This window comes from Tamandua tetradactyla, chromosome 10 (assembly GCF_023851605.1).
Source record: "Tamandua tetradactyla isolate mTamTet1 chromosome 10, mTamTet1.pri, whole genome shotgun sequence".
Taxonomy (NCBI): Eukaryota; Metazoa; Chordata; class Mammalia; order Pilosa; family Myrmecophagidae; genus Tamandua; species Tamandua tetradactyla.
The window spans coordinates 81,820,497-81,841,460 of NC_135336.1; positions in this window are offsets into that span (position 1 = coordinate 81,820,497).

Below are 20,964 nucleotides of genomic sequence, written 5' to 3' on the forward strand. Positions count from 1 at the left end.
AGGGCTAGGAGGGGTGGGGCTTACCCAATCTGTGGTGGATGCAGTGGCAGGCCAAAGGATCCCTGTCACTGGCCATGTGGAGAAAAGAGGAGAGAGGAAGCCGGGGTGCCTCTGGCCAGGTGGGCGGCACCCGTGGTCCTCTACCGGGTTTCCGGCACCAGATGAAAGGTTTAGGAGGTGAAAGGGTGAGAAAGAAAAAAGGTAGACTTCTTTAATTTTAAAGAAATTAAAAGTATATGTGGGGGGTATTTCTGCACTCCTGAGCAGAACTCACCAAACCCAAGATGGAAGGAAGTGAGTGCGCGTGGGCCTTGGTGCAGGCAGCTTTTAAGGATGGAGGTCAGGTGACGTCCGGAAGGGGCAGTTCATTAGTTCCAGAAGTCAGGTTGGGGTGACACAACCTCTGCAGCTCCGGTTGCAGCACCCTTCCCCATTCCCCCGACCTAACACTTACAGTGGTATCTTGTGAAAAAGACTCAACTTCTTTTATTTTTAAAGTTAATAGAAATGTGTTCACTGCAGAATGAAAACTATTACTGCTTTTAAATGCTTTATCTTATTTTGCACCAATATTCTTAAACTTTTTTTAAATTTATGAATAGATTATGTACTTTAAGAAACATTTCCTGGAAAATTACGTAACTTTAAAAATGTCAATATCTTTCCATGAGTAAATATCAAATTTCTGAAATATCGGTTCATGCACCATACTGTCTAATGTTGGATATATTTTTTAATTTTATTTGCCAAATACTTTCAGATTATTGTTAATATTATTCATAATTGAGTTTGCATGAGTGCTTTCTTTTTAGTATACCTTTTATCAGATTTATTATTTCTATTTCATAAAAAAAGAATAGAACAACTTACCATATTATTCAATTTTTCAGGGAAAATTATTTACAATTATGAATAATCAGTCACAAAATTTTGCTTTACTGCAGGGGTATTTGTGATGATGTGATTAGTTATAGTATACTTTTGATAAGAAGAACATTATAATGCCTATAATTCACCCAAATAACTTTTCTAATTTCAGCTCAGTAGTTGCCTAACAAAGCCCAGATAGTAGGAGAAAATAGATATTGACTCAAAACATCTCCAAGTCAATAACAGAACAGAATTTAAAATCCAGAAAAGAACAGATTTTAACAACTATTTTCTTCATTTTATTAAGGAACAAAATTGCTTTTTCCTTCCAAAATAAATGTAAAATTCTAATATTTGTTATGCGTAGCTGTAATGATTGAAAAGTGTCTAAGTGAAAGTTTAATCTGATAATTGTTTCTTTTCTTCACTATTTTAACCATAAGAAATATTTGCTTGCAGATTAATTGCCAGAGGTGAGTAGTTATTTTCTGTCTTATCAAAATAGACTCAAAGTTCGAATAATATTGATACTTTTTCTTTCGACTGTCTTTAGTACTTAATATGAATCAATGTGATGTTAATACTGAATTAGATGGGGTGCTTTAGATTTTTCTTTTTTTATGTGTTTTTTTTTCTTTTTCTATTGATTTTATCATAATGGGAATTTCCACGTTGTGTCAAAATTTTATATGTTTTATCGGAAAATACTCAGCATTTCCTAAATTTTCAGATTTGTTTCCTTGCTTTATATATTTTCATATAAATTCCATAATCTCTGCATTTGTATTTATGGTTAATCTTGTATAATTTAATTTCTCTCTTTTCCTTTTCAGAATTATAAGGTGTTTTTTTTTTTGCTAATACTTTCAAATAATCAGCTTTGAAATTTATCATCTTTAGGTTTTTTTGCTTTCATTTCATTAATCTCTACTTTATATTTACTATTTCATTATCTCTAATTTTCTTTTATTCTTTTACTTGGTGTACATATTTGACTTATCACAGTCACCCTCCATGTGATACTATATTATTTCAATTATTGTGTATGTACATTACAAAGTTGCATTTTTTCTCCCCTGCAGATCATTGTACTATATTTGGGGTGTTTTTCTTTCTTTTTTTTTTTTTCCCAGAACATTCGTATTTTCTCCAAATGCTTGACAAGATCATCGCTCATCTGAACAATCAAGGATACCCTTCCCTCTGCAGAACTCCAGAGTTCTTTCTCTTCAACTCCCTCCTCTCTCGTACTCTGGTCTAATGAGTTTAATCAATCTGGCCTCATGGTTTCTTACAGTTTGCAAGACTCTGCCAAAACTCCCTGCACTGCTGCTTGGAAACTTTTTTAAGTGGGGCATTTTAGACTCACTTTGTTTACTTCTGTTCTCTCAGAGATCACTATCCTTTGCCTAATATCCAGTGACTTGGTAAAACTTATTTTCTTCATTTTTTGGCTATTTCAAGTAGGAACATGAATTCGGTCCTGTCCCTCTATTTTGGTTACATGTGGAAACAAGCAAAACAATATTTGATTTTTAAACACCATTCATTATGTTTTTCATATAAGAATTTTCATATAGGAATCTAATTTATAGTATTTTCAACCCAAATGTCTGAGCAATATTTATTGTCTCACATCATCTCAGCATTGAAGCAAAGCAGAAAGGTATGATCCATGCTGGAAGAATTTATTCCTGTCCAGGAATTAGCACAGTTGCTACTTAGTTGAATATTAAGAAAACATCTATTCCAAGTGTCAGCATTTTATACATGTGTCCTTTGCTTAAATGTATGTATACATTTTGTGTTTTATGTGGCATTCTCTAATATAAAAGGTAGAAAATTTTATCCTGAATTTTAAAAACTGAAGATATTTTCATGAAATGTAAATGTGTAGCCTAAAACATTAACTGCATTCATTCATCTAGGTATCTCTTAATTTTGACTGATTTTATGTATATAATTTTAATTGTGTTATCAGATGAATGAAAAAAATCATTTGGCAGATCATAATTTCAGTTAAAATTCTTGAACTACAAGCCCAGCTCATTGTCTTCCATTGTTTCTACATTAGGAACAATATTAAAAAGAAACACTTAGACCAATGCATTAAGCTTTTTGATATCTCTGCTCTTATTGCTTTATTTTTGGCAAAATATACTATACCAATTTAAGTATTTGTAAATATAATTTCATCTTCTCTGTTCTTTGTAAATTCCAATTTTGATCCTACATTTAAGGGCCTACTCAGTGTCGGGTCTCAGAGAAAGAACTTTACATATAAAAGGGACTTTTTGACTCAGGGGTCTCTCAGCTTCTTTTTCAGAACCAGATATGGCAGCATGATCCTGCATGCCAATGCCCCACCAAGAAGGTGAATAAAGCAAACAACAAAAGGAGGTGGTCAAGGCCTATTCCTGCTCAATAACCCTTGACAGTACATGCAGCTGCACATCAAAGTAGAGCAGTGTGTCAGAACACAAGCAACGAATCAGATTGTAAGTCAACAAGCCTCCATCCAATCACGGGATGACACACCACTTATAGGCATCTTTCCCTCCTGGTGTGGTTTCTCCTTTAAAAATGCAGCTCACAAAAAAGAGAGCTGGAGTCATCTTCTTTCCTTTCGCTGGCTTCTAGGAACCATTTTCTTTCTTTTTTGCTGGCTCCCATCTGCTTTCTCTCTTCAATAAATCTGTTAAATTTTGACTTGCTGTCCTTCACAGGTTCCTTAACGACTCTGACCCAACATAATGGTGCTGAAACCTGGAAATGGGGTTTTGACAGAGGCTTGAGTCTCCCAGCCCCTCAGGACAATGGAACAGCCTTCCAGTGGATGCCATTCTCCCAATCATATGGCCATTCAGGTTTCACTGTTCTCGATGGCTTGAGTCTATCAGCTCAGACCATCTTGTGATGCCAGCTCACACCTATGCCTCTCAAACATCTACAACTGATTTGACTTTTGGTAATTGATGTCTTTCTTCCCAGATCCCCCCTCCAGGAGTTTTGTCCAGTGTTCTGGGGACATCTTAGTCCACCTCAGCACAGCACCCTGGACTGCTTTAATGCAGCATCTTGGCCTCCTGGCCTAAAATCTGAGCACTCAGTCAAAACTCCCCAATGCTTCAAGAGCATTTTCCCCCATGCAACAGTTAAAGTAGTTTGGGAGATGTCTTGAACAAAAGACTGCATGCACTTTCCTGGTCCCTGACAACCAAGCAGAGATGCCTGCTTTGTCATCACAAAGGATCATGGATCTGGGTTGTTAATCTCACTTGAGTTATGAGCTATGTCTTGGGTAGCCTCATAAGCCTCCAAGGGAGCAGTAACTTGTTCATTGTCTGAGGGACACCTCGGCCTGCCCCAACAAAGTGCCCAGGCCCACTCTAATGTGGCACCCACCTTGGCCCGCCCAATGCAGTGTCCCAGGCTGCTTTAACATAATGCCTGGCCTCTTGGCCTAAAATCTGCGTAAGCCTCCCGAGAGCAAGGGCCCAACACATGTCAGCCTCATGTCCCTCAAGGAAATCGCAAGCCTCATATAAGCCTCCCATGAGCAGTCCTCCTTCCCTGCCTCACATTATGATGGGTAACACCCAATCACTTCACAACAACTCTAAAACTTCCCCCTAAATCTAGTCCCCTCAGATGTTTACTCCTTAATCTCAATAAACTCCCAATTATAAAGGGAAATAAAACCAATGAAACTTATTTTTCTCTGCAATATGACTTGACCACAATACCCTATAGAACAACAAAAACTTTGGTTGGAAAATGACACTTTTGATTGGCAAATTCTCATTGAACTTGATAATTTTATTTGGTACAATAACAAATGGTCTGCAACTCCCTACTCTCAAGCTTTCTGAACTTGCAAGTCTTCACCTTCTCTGTGTTATTCTTTTGCTTCATAGCAAATATTTTTCTTCATGAAAAATTTTCTAATCTTCCTGCTTCTCAGCAGATCCCCTTAGCCCTGAAGAGTCCTTCATGAAAAACCTAAATCTACCCCTCAGCAAACTCCCTTATGCTGAGGAGCCCTCCAATCACCTCTCTTCCTTTGACCCCAACGACCATCCCTTCCTGAATATGCTCCCCCTCTGCAGTCCTCCCCAATCCCCTCCACCCCCTCCCTCTTCCTCTTTGAGAAGTTAATCAATCACAGTGTATTTTCTAGAACCTGATACTCAATGTAGTTTTAAAATTGTTTTTTTTTTACATATTATGTAAACATATTTTTTCAACCTCTGATAAAAGGAATTTTATTATAAATTTTGAATTGAACAACTTTATTCTTCTTGGGTGTGATCTCCCTAAGTCTACATTAGCTTTCTGATATTAAGTTAGTATTGCAAATACATTCTTGAAATTCCTCTTAAAATAGCTTAACTAGAAAGGTTAAGTTATGTGAACTGAGCAATGTACCTGGTAATAATAACACATATAAAGTATAATAAAACTGAAAATATGCTAATGCTTTAAATATTCTATTTAAGAAACCAATTAAGTTTAGCAAAAATATAAATGGATATTTTATAACTTTAATTACTTGAATTTCAAAGGATCTGGCTTTTGCTTACTTGGCCATTTGCTACCTCAGTATGTGAAATAATCTGAATTTGTAATGGATTTATTAATATGAATCAGAATTTCTGTTAGTAAATGCTGTAATAAATAAAGAAAACCTAATTCTTGGCTTAAAAGAGTTTATATTGTAGTTAAAATATATTTGTACCAGGGCATAATGTAAAACAGTAACAATGAGGGAATAAAAATGCTGAAAGAATTTAAAAAGCAGAGAGATAAGGAATGATCAAAGGAGTCTTCATAGAGATGATGCATGTAAGACCTTAAATAAGAAAGTAGCATTTAAACAAATAGAACTCTAAACTAGTTTTTAAAAGTAACTTAATTTTGTGAATTAATACATACCTGACATTGTTTAGCAGTTGGGAATATTGTTGAGAAACCTTTGAGCTGTTTTCTAGATATAAATCCCTTAAATATCAAGAAAACTGATTATATTTCAAACTTGGGGCTTTCCTGACCTCTGAAGGTGTGCTGAATTGGATTGAGTGATTTTAGATATATTATAAAGTAGTCTTTTATGTGTTCTGGGTATAAAGTATATAGATTCTGGCTATGTTCTAAACAGAAACATAAATTTCTTCCCTTCCTCCATTATTTTACAGTATCTTCTTTCTTTTCATGAATAATGTTATTGGAAGGGAATATGCAAGTTCAAAATCTTTGTATCATATATTTAATAAAAGAAAGCTTTCGTATTAAGCTGAGTATTCATACAAAACTAAAGTTTAGTTTTCTCCCTGTTAAAATAATGTGGACATCAAAATAATATCCTTGTTAATGCTTTGTTGGCATTATCCTTTGTTTTAGAAGAGTCTTCTCACTGTTAGGGAAAAGCTGTTACAAATAATTTGTTCTTTCACCTTGTATAAGTAAGGTGCTAAAATAACTTAATCTATTACATGAGAAGAGTTTGGGAAGTATTACAATGGTTAAAAGAGATTTCCTATCTTGTTGCTAGTTAAATTTAGATACGTTAAATATTCATATATTTGGAGATCGTATAAATTCCTAAAAATGTGACAATATTCTCACTGGCAATGTTATATTCTGATACTCATCTGTACGATGTTAAGCAATGGTATGGTGTTGCTAGTCACGATTTTAGTTATTCTAAAAAGGGTATAGATCATAAAAATAGCCAAATTGTCAGTTATTCTGTTTTTCTTTAATCCTTCTCTAAAAGTATATGTGCTGAACTTTAAAAGAAAGTCTGAACAAATATATATATATATATATGTATTATATTTTATTTGTAAAATAACATATCTCTGGTAAATATGTAAAATTATACAGAACAAAACCACTGTTATGGTTTCTTAATATTAAACAATTGCCTAATATTTTCATTTCTGAAAGAAGCTTCATTTAAAAATGCTCATGGAGCAGTGCAATGGTGGTTCAGTGGCAGAATTCTCACCTGTCATGACAGAGACCCAGGTTTGATTCCATGACCATGCACATTACCAAAAAAAATTAAAGCTGAGATTGTAACCATTAACTATTAACATTAAATTCTAAGGTGCTTTTATTCTTTGTATAATCCAGTAATTCCTTGGAGCTTTAAATGTCTGTGTGACACCTAAAACTTAGATTTAGTTCTCCAGCTCTGAAAATTAGCATGGACCCACATAGCAAAGGTTAAAAAAAAATGAAAAGAGATCAAATTCCAATTAAAGATGTGATGAAACTGATCTGGCTAAAACCGAGGTAAATCAATATACAAGATAAAAGATAACATTTTCTGTATTTTAAAGCTTTAACTTTTGCATGAAATAAAAGAAAGATGTAAATTTGTACTATCTAATTTAATCTGTTTAGTGAGTTAAACGACCTAATTCAGCTTCATTTAATTTTGAACCTAGACTAAGGAACAAAATCTTAATGTTTTACACAAGTTCATGTTTTATACTCTGCATTTCAGAGTATTTGGGGCAGAAAATGGAAAAAGGTCTGCAAAATCTCTTGAGGCACTGGGAAAGATAGAACTATTAGAAATTTCCCAGGTGGACAAGTGTGTTGGTTTGAAATCATGTATGTATCCTAAAAAAGCCATGTTTTAATCCTAATCCCATTTTGTAAAAGCAGCCATTTCTTCTAATCCCTAGTCAGTATTTTATGCTTGAAACTATAATTAGATCATCTCCCTAGTGGTGTGATTTAATCAAGAGTGGTTGTTAACTGGATTAGATAGAAGCATGTCTCCACCCATTTAGGTGGGTCTTGAATAGTTTCTAAAGTCCTATAAAAGAGGAAACATTTTGGAGAATGAGAGGTTTCTGAGAGAGCATAGAATGACATAGCCATGAGAAGCAGAGCCCACCAGCCTTTGGAGATGAAGAAGGAAAAATTCTCCCAGGGAGCTTCATGAAACAGAAAGCCAGGAGAAGAAGCTAGAAAATGATGCTGTGTTTTCCATATGCCCTTCAAGGTGAGGGAGAAACCCTGACCATGTTCACCACGTGCTTTCCAGATGAGAGAGAAACTCTAACTGCATTTGCCATGTGCCCTTCCACTTGAGAGAGAAACCCTGAACTTCATCAGCCTTCTTGAACCAAGGTATATCTCCCTGGATGCCTTAGATTGGACATTGTTATAGACTTGTTTTAATTGGGACATTTTCTCAGCCTTAGAAATGTAAACTAGCAACTTGTTCAATTCCCCTTTTTGAAAGCCATTCCATTTCTGGTATATTGCATTCTGGCAGCTAGCAAACTAGAACAGCAAGTTAGCATTTTTCTTAAGTAAGGGGGGCTCCCAATTTAACAAGCCAAGGCCTCGATTTTGAAGCTTGCCCTTATGAAACATATTTCTGTAATAACAAACTGAACTTACTTAGAATTAGTGCCTAAAAGTCATCTCTAGAAAATATGTGCTGTTGTTCAAATGTGGCCTCTTTCTAAGCCAAACTCTGAGCTTCCTCCAAAATGTGGGACATAATTTCCAGGGGCATAAGTCTGGCACTGGCAACATGAGACATAACTGGCCTTGACATTGCAGGACATAACTGGCCCTGGCATCATGGAAAATGACTGGCCTTGGCACTGTGAGATATAACTTCCAACGATGAGACTGGCCCTGACTTTATGGATGAACTGACAAAAGAGGGAAAAGAAATAGAATTTCAATGACTAAGAGATTTCAAATTGAGTTGAGAGGTTATTGCAGAAGTTACTCTTATACAAGTTCAGCTAGATATTGCAAACTGTCACATTATGGCAAACCCAAGGACATACCATTTCTTTTTCATATAACAGAACAGTGGAAAGGACTATTTAACATACAAAATGCTTAGACAATAAGGCTGAGTATTTAACTATTAAAGAGAAAGAGGATCATTTGCAATTTTGGATGCCATGTTGTGGCTAACGCCTGGGTATAGTAGATTAATCCAGAAAGCCTGTCTCTGTTGGGGACAATGGAACCATTCACAACAGTATAACCCTTCTACCATGAGGAAAATGGGATAGCTGCCTCCAGAGCAATGCCTCCAAACCATAATATTATAGGAGCTTCATGATTGAAAGCATCATAATAGATTTACACTTCATTCAGATGACCAACCCAAGTTTACAAGTAACCAACCCAAACAAATAGCTCATCAAAATGTTGGATTTAATACAGGTAAGCTGAATCAAAACCCATGGAACCTCAATTGCTTTACACAGGTGAGTGAGCCAACTCCAAGGAGCTTCATAAAAAATTTCACAATAGATTTACAACTTGTAAGAACAAAACTTAAAAAAATATTAAAAGAAGATGTGGCCATAAATAATCTTAGCATATGCAAATTCATCTTTGTTAGAAAATTTTCTCTCAAATTTTCTTCCATTCTTCTACACCTCTTATGAGCTTTTCTGCTCCCCCTTATTGGGCCCTTAATTATCCTCCTGTTAATTTTCCTCCTAGCCCCCTACCTCTTGCAATGTCTGACTGAATTTGTTCACAGGTCAATAGCAGCCATGACCAACCAACAAAGTTCTTAAAATGTACTCCTGCTGCAACAGAGATTTGAAAATTTGCTCCTGTTACAACAAAAAAAAGCATCACTATCAGCCTGTTCCAACAGAATATGTCCAAAAATCCAATTAATACTGCCCCTGCTCAGCTCAAAGCAATTTACCCACCCTCAACTATGCCCTTACTCAGCCAGAAGTAGCCAAAGAAAGAACACAATATTCCCTGCTCCTTCAAAAATTGCTTTGACCAAAGCTAGAGCACTAATTGAAATTTCAACCCCAGCTTCATTCAACTTTATTAAAAGAAAAAGGCAGAAATGTCAGGTCTCAGAAAAATAACTTTACATATAAAAAGGACTTTTTGACTCAGGGGCCCCTCAGCTTCTTTTTCAGAACCAGATATGCTGATGTCCCACCCAGAGAGTGAATGAAGCAAAGCCAGATATGCCTGCAAGATAAACAATCATAGGAGGTGGTCAAGGTCTGTTTCTGCTTAATAACACTTTACAGTACATGCAGCTGCACATCAAAGGAGAGCAGTGCCTCAGAACACCAGCAATGAATCATATCATAAGTCAATGGTTTTATCTTTAAAAGCAAAGTTCTCAAAAAAGACAGCCAGAGCCATCTTCTTTCCTTTTACTGGCTCCCACCTGCTTTCACCCACCTGGTTCCTCCCTTAAATAAATCTGTTAAGCCTTGATTTGCTGTCCTGCATGGATTCATTAATGACTCTGACCCAGCACTCAGGAATAGTATTTAAAGATCATCCTTTATTACATAGCATTAACAATGCAGTTAATTTTGCCTAGATTTACTTAGTCAGAATTGAAAGAAAAAAAAAAAAAACAGAAACAAACAGATATAAGTTCTTTCTTCCCAAGATTAAAAGTGCCCATGACCAACTATGTGTTCCTAGTTCTTAATTCACTTTTTGTAGTGAAATTTAAAAATGTATTATATATGATAAAACAATAATGCACATGTGGTTAAAAATAAATATCATCTCTAAATCCACCCCCCCACCATGGCTAATCAAATATCATTGCTATTTAAAGTTTAGTGTACATACATGTAATATTCATATACCAAGTTAGTAATAAAAGCAGAGAAATTGAAATGAAGCTGTCAGATAATTGTAGGAGTATGAGGTATTATCTACTTCATAAGTGTCTAGTATCTATCTTATAACATTATAAGGATCACATGAGTTAAAATATTTGAAGAGTTTAGAACAATTCTGTGGTGGCTTACAGTGTGTACCCCAGAAAAACATGTTCTTAATCTTATTCAATTCTTGTGGGTGTGAAAGCATTATAAATAAGACCATTTGTTTAGGTTACTTCAGCTCAAGTATGGCACAACTGAATCATAATAAGTTTTAATTCTATTACTGGAACACTTATAAAGAAGGTCACAGAGAGAAAGCCACAGGGAGAAGCCAGAAACTTGAAAATCAATGGAATCCAGAAGAGAGTCATGAGGGGTCACCATGGGCATCATCATGTGACAGAAAACCAAAAACCAAGGATTGCTGGCATCCAGCCCCAAATGCCACAACTTCTGGGAATAAACATTGCCTTGCTGACACATCATGTTTTTATACTTCTCTTAGCCTCAAAACCTTGAGCTAATAAATTCCCATTGTTTAAACCAACTCATTGTATGGTATTTGTTTTAGCATCCAGGAACTAATACACATTCAAAATGTTGTTTTGAAGTTTTTCAGAGTAATTTTTCCATAGGATACTTATGTATTTATTTATTTATGTGAAATTAATTCCAAGAAGTTGAATCTCTGGATCAATTTATACAATAATAGATATCGTTCCAATCTTTCTGATGTGCTCTGTGGAAGCTGCAGGACAGGATGACAGTGGGAAATGCATTCACTGAACTGCATGTTGTTATTTAAATAGTGATAATGCAATCCCACAGTATTTAGAAAGATGGATGTAACTACTATAATGGGCAATGAATCACAGCAATAATCATGACTCTATTTCAGAAATTCTCACTATCGGCTAATTGGTCATAGGAAATATAGGACTGAAATATAATAATGGTGATCATCATCATCATCATCTCCCTTCAGGAGGAGGAGGAGGAGAAGATGATGATGATGATGACGAAAATAATAATAATTTGATGAGGAGGAAGTAGGGGGAGGAGAATGATGATGATGATGAAGAGGAAGAGAACAGGAATGGAGAAATTCTTGATTTGTAAATTGAACAATTTCTAGGAATGGTAAATGAGTCTAACCTGAATCACCAAAAGAGAGAGTCACAACTTCACAATCAGTTCTCACAATGAAGATTTATCACATCTTAAAAATCCTTTGAATGAAAAGATATTGAGTACCTTAAGGAGGAATTGTTTCCAGCCCCCCTAAATTATAATATGCACCTTCTTCCTAATATTTCTCAAATATCTGTAACCCTCTATTGCATGCTGGAGGATGGAATATAACTAGTGTTTGGGGGAAAATAATAGTCACTGATTTTGAATTGACAATAATTCTCAGGGACACAGATAGAAAATAGGTTTGTGAAACATAGGTGATTTAATTAACTTTTGGTTCTACATACCCCAGGGAGTCTTCAAATCCACCCCTTGATTATTTTTCCACTTTCAGAGTACATTTTTTCAAAAGCTATTCTTAATAAGAATCAGAATCTCCACAATGTTCTCCTAACCTAGGAAGTGAGGGTTATTAACAGAAGAAACCCAAGTAGAAGCCATTTAGAACTATTAAAACTACCAGCATACAAACAGCAATACCACTTTCTGTGAGAGTTGGGAGGAATTATTCCTCTTGATTCTTCACTACAGCCCCTTTTCAGGGTGGACCTGAATGACAGAGGGAAAGTGCAGTTAATTCCTGAAAGGCCAGTAGTTCCAATGATGTATTTTATTTGTTTTATGGGGAGAGGGGATAAAGAGAGAGAGAGAGAAATAGAGAGAGAATGAAAGAGAGAGAGAGAGAGGCGTGTACATCTTCATACTCATGTGTGAGCAATGGGTTAAGGTATAGACCAAAGGATAGCCACTTGGTAGGAATAAAATTGGCTAATTGGCAACATGGACTTCTGGAAAAAATGTATGTGTTCTTTTTAGATGCTGGTAAAAGAGTTACCTAAGCAAAGCAGACTCTTAGCAGTCATATGGATAGGCAAATTTCTTGTGTAGATATCGGTTAACTTTTTCCCTCTCGCACTGTTTTCTCAGCTAATAGATTAATTCACAGAGTGCTCACGATGATGAAGATGGAGATAATACACGGGCTCAACAATTGGGAATTTAATTTATCAAAATTTATTTCTTTTTCTCACTGTTCAATGGACAGCTTTTCTGCAGAAGACACAGAAACTGAGTCCTAATATGGTACCAGTTAGAAGGCAAATGGTATCTCTTAAAGACAAGGTGACATGTGAATGGTGGGCTGGTAAAAGTTTAATAATCATCCATGATTTAAAAGCAAGCCAAAAAAGCCAGCACCAGATCATTGATTTCCATGGGGCCAATACTCTGATTTTAAGTTTTCAATATGATGTCACTGCATAAAGAGTTAGAAAGAGGTATGCACAACTGATTTTTTTTTATGAGCCAATAGAAGCTGAGTCTAACACAGCACTGCATATGAGACTTTTAATATTATATTTTCCAAAATTGGCCACAATGATAACTCCTCTTATTCAAGTTCTTCTTATGATGTGACTTAACTGCTCCTCCTATTGAGGAATTGACTCCAGGTCCCAACCCATTTTATCTGGGCTTGTGACTACAGCAGAAGTTATCTATTTGAGATCTGAAGCTGGTTATTAAAGGCAATACAGCTCCTATCTTTGTCTCTAGACTCTCCTCCTGTTCCAAAACAAGTATCATATTTTGAGGAAGTGCAGCAGTTACATGAAGAGGCTTCATGCAGGTATTCTTGCCAATGCCAGCTGAGAACCCAAGTGACAATCAGCACTAACCTATAGTCATGTGAGTGAATGAGCCCTCAAATGATTCCAGTTCTTAGTTAATGAGTCCATTCTGGTCTTGTGTGAATATTTTACTTTCTTATCCTGTTCATGCAAATACCATGAAATTATTTAGCTTGAACAAAGGGAATTTATATGCTCACAGTTTTGAGACCATGAACTTTCCTAATCAAGACATCATCAAGGTTTTCTCTGCCAAAGACTGTGGTGATCTGGAACTGATTGCCAGTGATCCTTGGTTCCACTGTCATGTGACAAGGCACATGAGAGTATTTCCTGGTCTCTTCCTTCTCTTCCAAGTTTTATTTCAGTTTCTTGCTTCTTGCAGCTTTCTCTCTGTATCAATTTCATTCAACTTATAAGGGCTCCAGTAACAAGATTAAGACTCATCCTGAGGTGGGTCACTCCCCATCAAAAGATCCTGCTTACTGGAAGATGGCGGCTTAGTAAGACGCGCGGATCTTAGTTTCTTCTCCAGGACACCTACTAGGGGAGTAGAAACGATACAGAAAGCGCCCAAAGCCACAACAGAGATAAAAAAGACAGCGTACCCCATCCTGGAACGGCTGGCTGGCTGAGAGAAGCAGCTCGGGTGAGATCGCCGAGGCGCGCGGGCCTTACCGGGCGGGGTGGCAAGCGGCCGGAGTTACTCCCTTCCCCCTTCCCGGGCCGGCTGGGAGAATTGGAGAGGCGGTCCCCTGAAACAAAGACGGCTGGCGCCCACACCACGCGCAGCCCCCGGACCAACTAAGAGAATTGGATCGGAAACCCCCAGGCCGCGGAGAACGGTGACGGGTGGGGGAGGCCTCTTCCAAACCCGTGACTCCCGGGGAACGTGCACTCTCTCGGGCGGGCCGCTGCCACTGGCGCCCTCCCGCCACGCTTGTTGCCCAGGGCCGACTAGGAAATTCGGACGGGCTCTTTCCCGGGCTGCAGCGACCAGCAACCCTCCCTGCGTTCGGACCGAGGGCCGGCTCAAGCCGCTTCGGCTAGCGAACCCCCAGGACGGCGAGAGTTTTCCAAAGTTTAAGGTCCCACAGCACCTTTTACTGGTGGGACCCGCAGACAAACGTGTGCCACGAGCGCCACCTACTGGGCAGGATAAGAAAAACAGAACCCAGAGATTTCACAGAAAAATATTACAACCTTGCTGGGTCCAACACCAAGAAAAATCTGAATAAATGCCCAGACGCCAGCAGCAGAAGATAACTGTCCACGCTCAAAAGATTGAGAATATGGCTCAGTCAAAGGAACAAACCAATAGCTCAAATGAGACACAAGAGCTGAGACAACTAATCCTGAATATACGAACAGAAATGGAAAACCTCTTCAAAAATGAAATCGATAAATTGAGGGAGGACATGAAGAGGACATGGGCTGAACATAAAGAAGAAATAGAAAAACTGAAAAAACAAATCGCAGAACTTATGGAAGTGAAGGATAAAGTAGCAAACATAGAAAAAATAATGGATAGTTACAATGATAGATTTAAAGAGACAGAAGATAGAATTAGTGATTTGGAGGATGGAACATCTGAATTCAAAAAAGAAACAGAAACTATAGGGAAAAGAATGGAAAAATTTGAACAGGGTATCAGGGAACTCAAGGACAATATGAACCGCACAAATATGCGTGTTGTGGGTGTCCCAGAAGGAGAAGAGAAGGGAAAAGGAGGAGAAAAACTAATGGAAGAAATTTTCACTGAAAATTTCCCAACTCTTATGAAAGACCTAAAATTACAGATCCAAGAAGTGCAGCGCACCCCAAAGAGATTAGACCCAAATAGGCGTTCTCCAAGACACTTACTAGTTAGAATGTCAGAGGTCAAAGAGAAAGAGAAGATCTTGAAAGCAGCAAGAGAAAAACAATCCATTACATACAAGGGAAACCCAATAAGACTTTGTGTAGATTTCTCAGCAGAAACCATGGAAGCTAGAAGACAGTGGGATGATATATTTAAAATACTAAAAGAGAAAAACTGCCAACCAAGACTCCTATATCCAGCAAAATTATCCTTCAAAAATGAGGGAGAAATTAAAACATTCTCAGACAAAAAGTCACTGAAAGAATTTGTGACCAAGAGACCAGCTCTGCAAGAAATACTAAAGGGAGCACTAGAGTCAGATACAAAAAGACAGAAGAGAGAGATATGGAAAAGAGTGTAGAAAGAAGGAAAATCAGATATGATATATATAATACAAAAGGCAAAATGTTAGAGGAAAATATTATCCAAACAGTAATAACACTAAATGTCAATGGACTGAATTCCCCAATCAAAAGACATAGATTGGCAGAATGGATTAAAAAACAGGATCCTTCTATATGCTGTCTACAGGAAACACATCTTAGACCCAAAGATAAACATAGGTTGAAAGTGAAAGGTTGGGAAAAGATATTTCATGCAAATAACAACCAGAAAAGAGCAGGAGTGGCTATACTAATATCCAACAAATTAGACTTCAAATGTAAAACAGTTAAAAGAGACAAAGAAGGACACTATATACTAATAAAAGGAACAATTAAACAAGAAGACATAACAATCATAAATATTTACGCACCGAATCAGAATGCCCCAAAATACGTGAGGAATATACTGCAAACACTGAAAAGGGAAATAGACTCATATACCATAATAGTTGGAGACTTCAACTCACCACTCTCATCAAGGGACAGAACATCTAGACAGAGGATCAACAAAGAAATAGAGAATCTGAATATTACTATAAATGAACTAGACTTAATAGACATTTATAGGACATTACATCCCACAACAGCAGGATACACCTTTTTCTCAAGTGCTCATGGATCATTCTCAAAGATAGACCATATGCTGGGTCACAAAGCAAGTCTTAACAAATTTAAAAAGATTGAAATCTTACACAACACTTTCTCGGACCATAAAGGAATGATGTTGGAAATCAATAATAGGCAGAGTGCCAGAAAATTCACAAATACGTGGAGGCTCAACAACACACTCCTAAACAACGACTGGGTCAAAGAAGAAATTGCAAGAGAAATTAGCAAATACCTCGAGGCGAATGAAAATGAAAACACAACATATCAAAACTTATGGGACGCAGCAAAGGCAGTGCTAAGAGGGAAATTTATTGCTCTAAATGCCTATATCAGAAAAGAAGAAAAGGCAAAAATTCAGGAATTAACTATCCATTTGGAAGAACTGGAGAAAGAACAGCAAGCTAACCCCAAAGCAAGCAAAAGGAAAGAAATAACAAAGATTAGAGCACAAATAAATGAAATTGAAAACATGAAAACAATAGAGAAAATCAATAAGGCCAGAAGTTGGTTCTATGAGAAAATCAATAAGATTGATGGGCCCTTAGCAAGATTGACAAAAAGAAGAAGAGAGAGGATGCAAATAAATAAGATCAGAAATGGAAGAGGAGACATAACTACTGACCTCACAGAAATAAAGGAGGTAATAACAGGATACTATGAACAACTTTACGCTAATAAATACAACAATTTAGAGGAAATGGACGGGTTCCTGGAAAGACATGAACAACCAACTTTGACTCAAGAAGACATAGATGACCTCAACAAACCAATCACAAGTAAAGAAATTGAATTAGTCATTCAAAAGCTTCCTAAAAAGAAAAGTCCAGGACCAGATGGCTTCACATGTGAATTCTACCAAACGTTCCAGAAAGAATTAGTACCAATTCTCTTCAAACTCTTCCAAAAAATCGAAGTGGAGGGAAAACTACCTAATTCATTCTATGAAGCCAACATCACCCTCATACCAAAACCAGGCAAAGATATTACAAAAAAAGAAAACTACAGACCAATCTCTCTAATGAATACAGATGCAAAAATCCTCAATAAAATTCTAGCAAATCGTATCCAACAACACATTAAAAGAATTATACATCATGACCAAGTAGGATTCATCCCAGGTATGCAAGGATGGTTCAACATAAGAAAATCAATTAATGTAATACACCATATCAACAAATCAAAGCAGAAAAATCACATGATCATCTCAATTGATGCAGAGAAGGCATTCGACAAGATTCAACATCCTTTCCTGTTGAAAACACTTCAAAAGATAGGAATACAAGGGAACTTCCTTAAAATGATAGAGGGAATATATGAAAAACCCACAGCTAATATCATCCTCAATGGGGAAAAATTGAAAACTTTCCCCCTAAGATCAGGAACAAGACAAGGATGTCCACTATCACCACTATTATTCAACATTGTGTTGGAGGTTCTAGCCAGAGCAATTAGACAAGAAAAAGAAATACAAGGCATCAAAATTGGAAAGGAAGAAGTAAAACTATCACTGTTTGCAGACGATATGATACTATACGTCGAAAACCCGGAAAAATCCACAACAAAACTACTAGAGCTAATAAATGAGTACAGCAAAGTAGCAGGTTACAAGATCAACATTCAAAAATCTGTAGCATTTCTATACACTAGTAATGAACAAGCTGAGGGGGAAATCAAGAAACGAATCCCATTTACAATTGCAACTAAAAGAATAAAATACCTAGGAATAAATTTAACTAAAGAGACAAAAAACCTATATAAAGAAAACTACAAAAAACTGCTAAAAGAAATCACAGAAGACCTAAATAGATGGAAGGGCATACCGTGTTCATGGATTGGAAGACTAAATATAGTTAAGATGTCAATCCTACCTAAATTGATTTACAGATTCAATGCAATACCAATCAAAATCCCAACAACTTATTTTTCAGAAATAGAAAAACCAATAAGCAAATTTATCTGGAAGGGCAGGGTGCCCCGAATTGCTAAAAACATCTTGAGGAAAAAAAACGAAGCTGGAGGTCTCGCGCTGCCTGACTTTAAGGCATATTATGAAGCCACAGTGGTCAAAACAGCATGGTATTGGCATAAAGATAGATATATCGACCAATGGAATCGAATAGAGTGCTCAGATATAGACCCTCTCATCTATGGACATTTGATCTTTGATAAGGCAGTCAAGCCAACTCACCTGGGACAGAGCAGTCTCTTCAATAAATGGTGCCTAGAGAACTGGATATCCATATGCAAAAGAATGAAAGAAGACCCATCTCTCACACCCTATACAAAAGTTAACTCAAAATGGATCAAAGATCTAAACATTAGGTCTAAGACCATAAAACAGTTAGAGGAAAATGTTGGGAGATATCTTATGGATCTTACAACTGGAGGCGGTTTTATGGACCTTAAACCTAAAGCAAGAGCACTGAAGAAGGAAATAAATAAATGGGAACTCCTCAAAATTAAACACTTTTGTGCATCAAAGAACTTCATCAAGAAAGTAGAAAGACAGCCTTCACAATGGGAGACAATATTTGGAAATGATATATCAGATAAAGGTCTAGTATCCAGAATTTATAAAGAGATTGTTCATCTCAACAACAAAAAGACAGCCAACCCAATTACAAAATGGGAAAAAGACTTGAACAGACACCTCTCAGAAGAGGAAATACGGATGGCCAAGAGGCACATGAAGAGATGCTCAATGTCCCTGGCCATTAGAGAAATGCAAATCAAAACCACAATGAGATATCATCTCACACCCACCAGAATGGCCATTATCAACAAAACAGAAAATGACAAGTGCTGGAGAGGATGCGGAGAAAGAGGCACACTTATCCACTGTTGGTGGGAATGTCAAAGGGTGCAACCACTGTGGAAGGCAGTTTGGCGGTTCCTCAAAAAGCTGAATATAGAATTGCCATACGACCCAGCAATACCATTGCTAGGTATCTACTCAAAGGACTTAAGGGCAAAGACACAAACGGACATTTGCACACCAATGTTTATAGCAGCATTATTTACAATTGCAAAGAGATGGAAACAGCCAAAATCTCCATCAACAGACGAGTGGCTAAACAAACTGTGGTATATACATACGATGGAATATTATGCAGCTTTAAGACAAGATAAACTTATGAACCATGTAATAACATGGATGGACCTAGAGAATATTATGCTGAGTGAATCCAGCCAAAAACTAAAGGACAAATACTGTATGGTCCCACTGATGTGAACGGACATTCGAGAATAAACTTGAAATATGTCATTGGTAACAGAGTTCAGCAGGAGTTAGAAACAGGGTAAGACAATGAGTAATTGAAGCTGAAGGGATACAGACTGTGCAACAGGACTAGATACAAAAACTCAAAATGGACAGCACAATAATACCTAATTGTAAAGTAATCATGTTAAAACACTGAATGAAGCTGCATCTGAGCTATAGGTTTTTGTTTTGTTTTGTTTTGTTTTGTTTTGATTTTACTATTATTACTTTTATTTTTTTCTCTATATTAACATTCTATATCTTTTTCGGTTATGTTGCTAGTTCTTCTAAACCAATGCAAATGTACTAAGAAATGATGATCATGCATCTATGTGATGATGTTAAGAATTAATGATTGCATGTGTAGAATGGTATGATCTCTAAATGTTGGGTTAATTTCTTTTTTTCCGTTAATTAAAAAAAAAAAAAAAAGAGAAGGGATAATTGGAGATGAAGGGATACAGACTGTACAACGGGACTGGATATAAAAACTCAGAAATGGACAGCACAATACTACCCAATTGTAATGCAATTATGTTAAAACACTGAATGAAGCTGCATGTGAGGTATAGGTTTTTTGTTTTTGTTTTTTTTTGTTTTTTTTTCTTTCTATTATTGTTTTAATTCTTATTCTGTTGTCTTTTTATTTCTTTTTCTAAATCGATGCAAATGTACTAAGAAATGATGAATATGCAACTATGTGATGTTATTAAGAATTACTGATTGTACATGTAGATTGGAATGATTTCTAATTGTTTTGTTAATTCTTTTTTTAATTAATAAAAAAAAAAATGGGCAAAAAAAAAAAAAAAAAAAAAGATCCTGCTTAAAATATGTGCACACCCACAGGAGTGGATTAAATTTAAGAATGTCCTTTTTACAGGTATATTCAGCTTCAAACCATCACCTTGAATGAATGAAAATACCCTTTTATAAAACTACATAAGAAAGAATCATATTTTGAAGGAGAATTTAAATATAATTGAATTGTACAAATTCAAATTTGTTGTATATAATATCAATACATTCAGGAAATCCTTTATTTATAAATATACAGTACATTTGAGCCCTCATTTAGCTGTTCTTACACTATCTATTGTGATGGTCAGGTTCATGTGTCAACTTAGCCAGTAATGGTGCTCTTTGTCTAGTCAAGCAAACACTGACCTAAGTGTCATTGCAAGGACATTTCATGGACTGAAATTATCAATAAGTTGATTTTATTTATGACTGATTTCATCTACAATAAACTAAAGAAAGGCTTTTCAGCAATGAAAGATGTTTCATTCAATCTATTGAAAGGAGAAGTGATGACTTCAACAGTCAGAAAAGAGAACTTTCATCTCTACTTCAGCCCAGCTAGCTTCTCCTGAAGAATTCCTTCAAAAACCACCATCAGAGTTACGAGTTTGCAGACAGTTCTTTGGAATTTAGAATCATGCATCCCCTCAGATGCATGAGACACTTTTATAAAATCTCATAATATTTACAGATACCT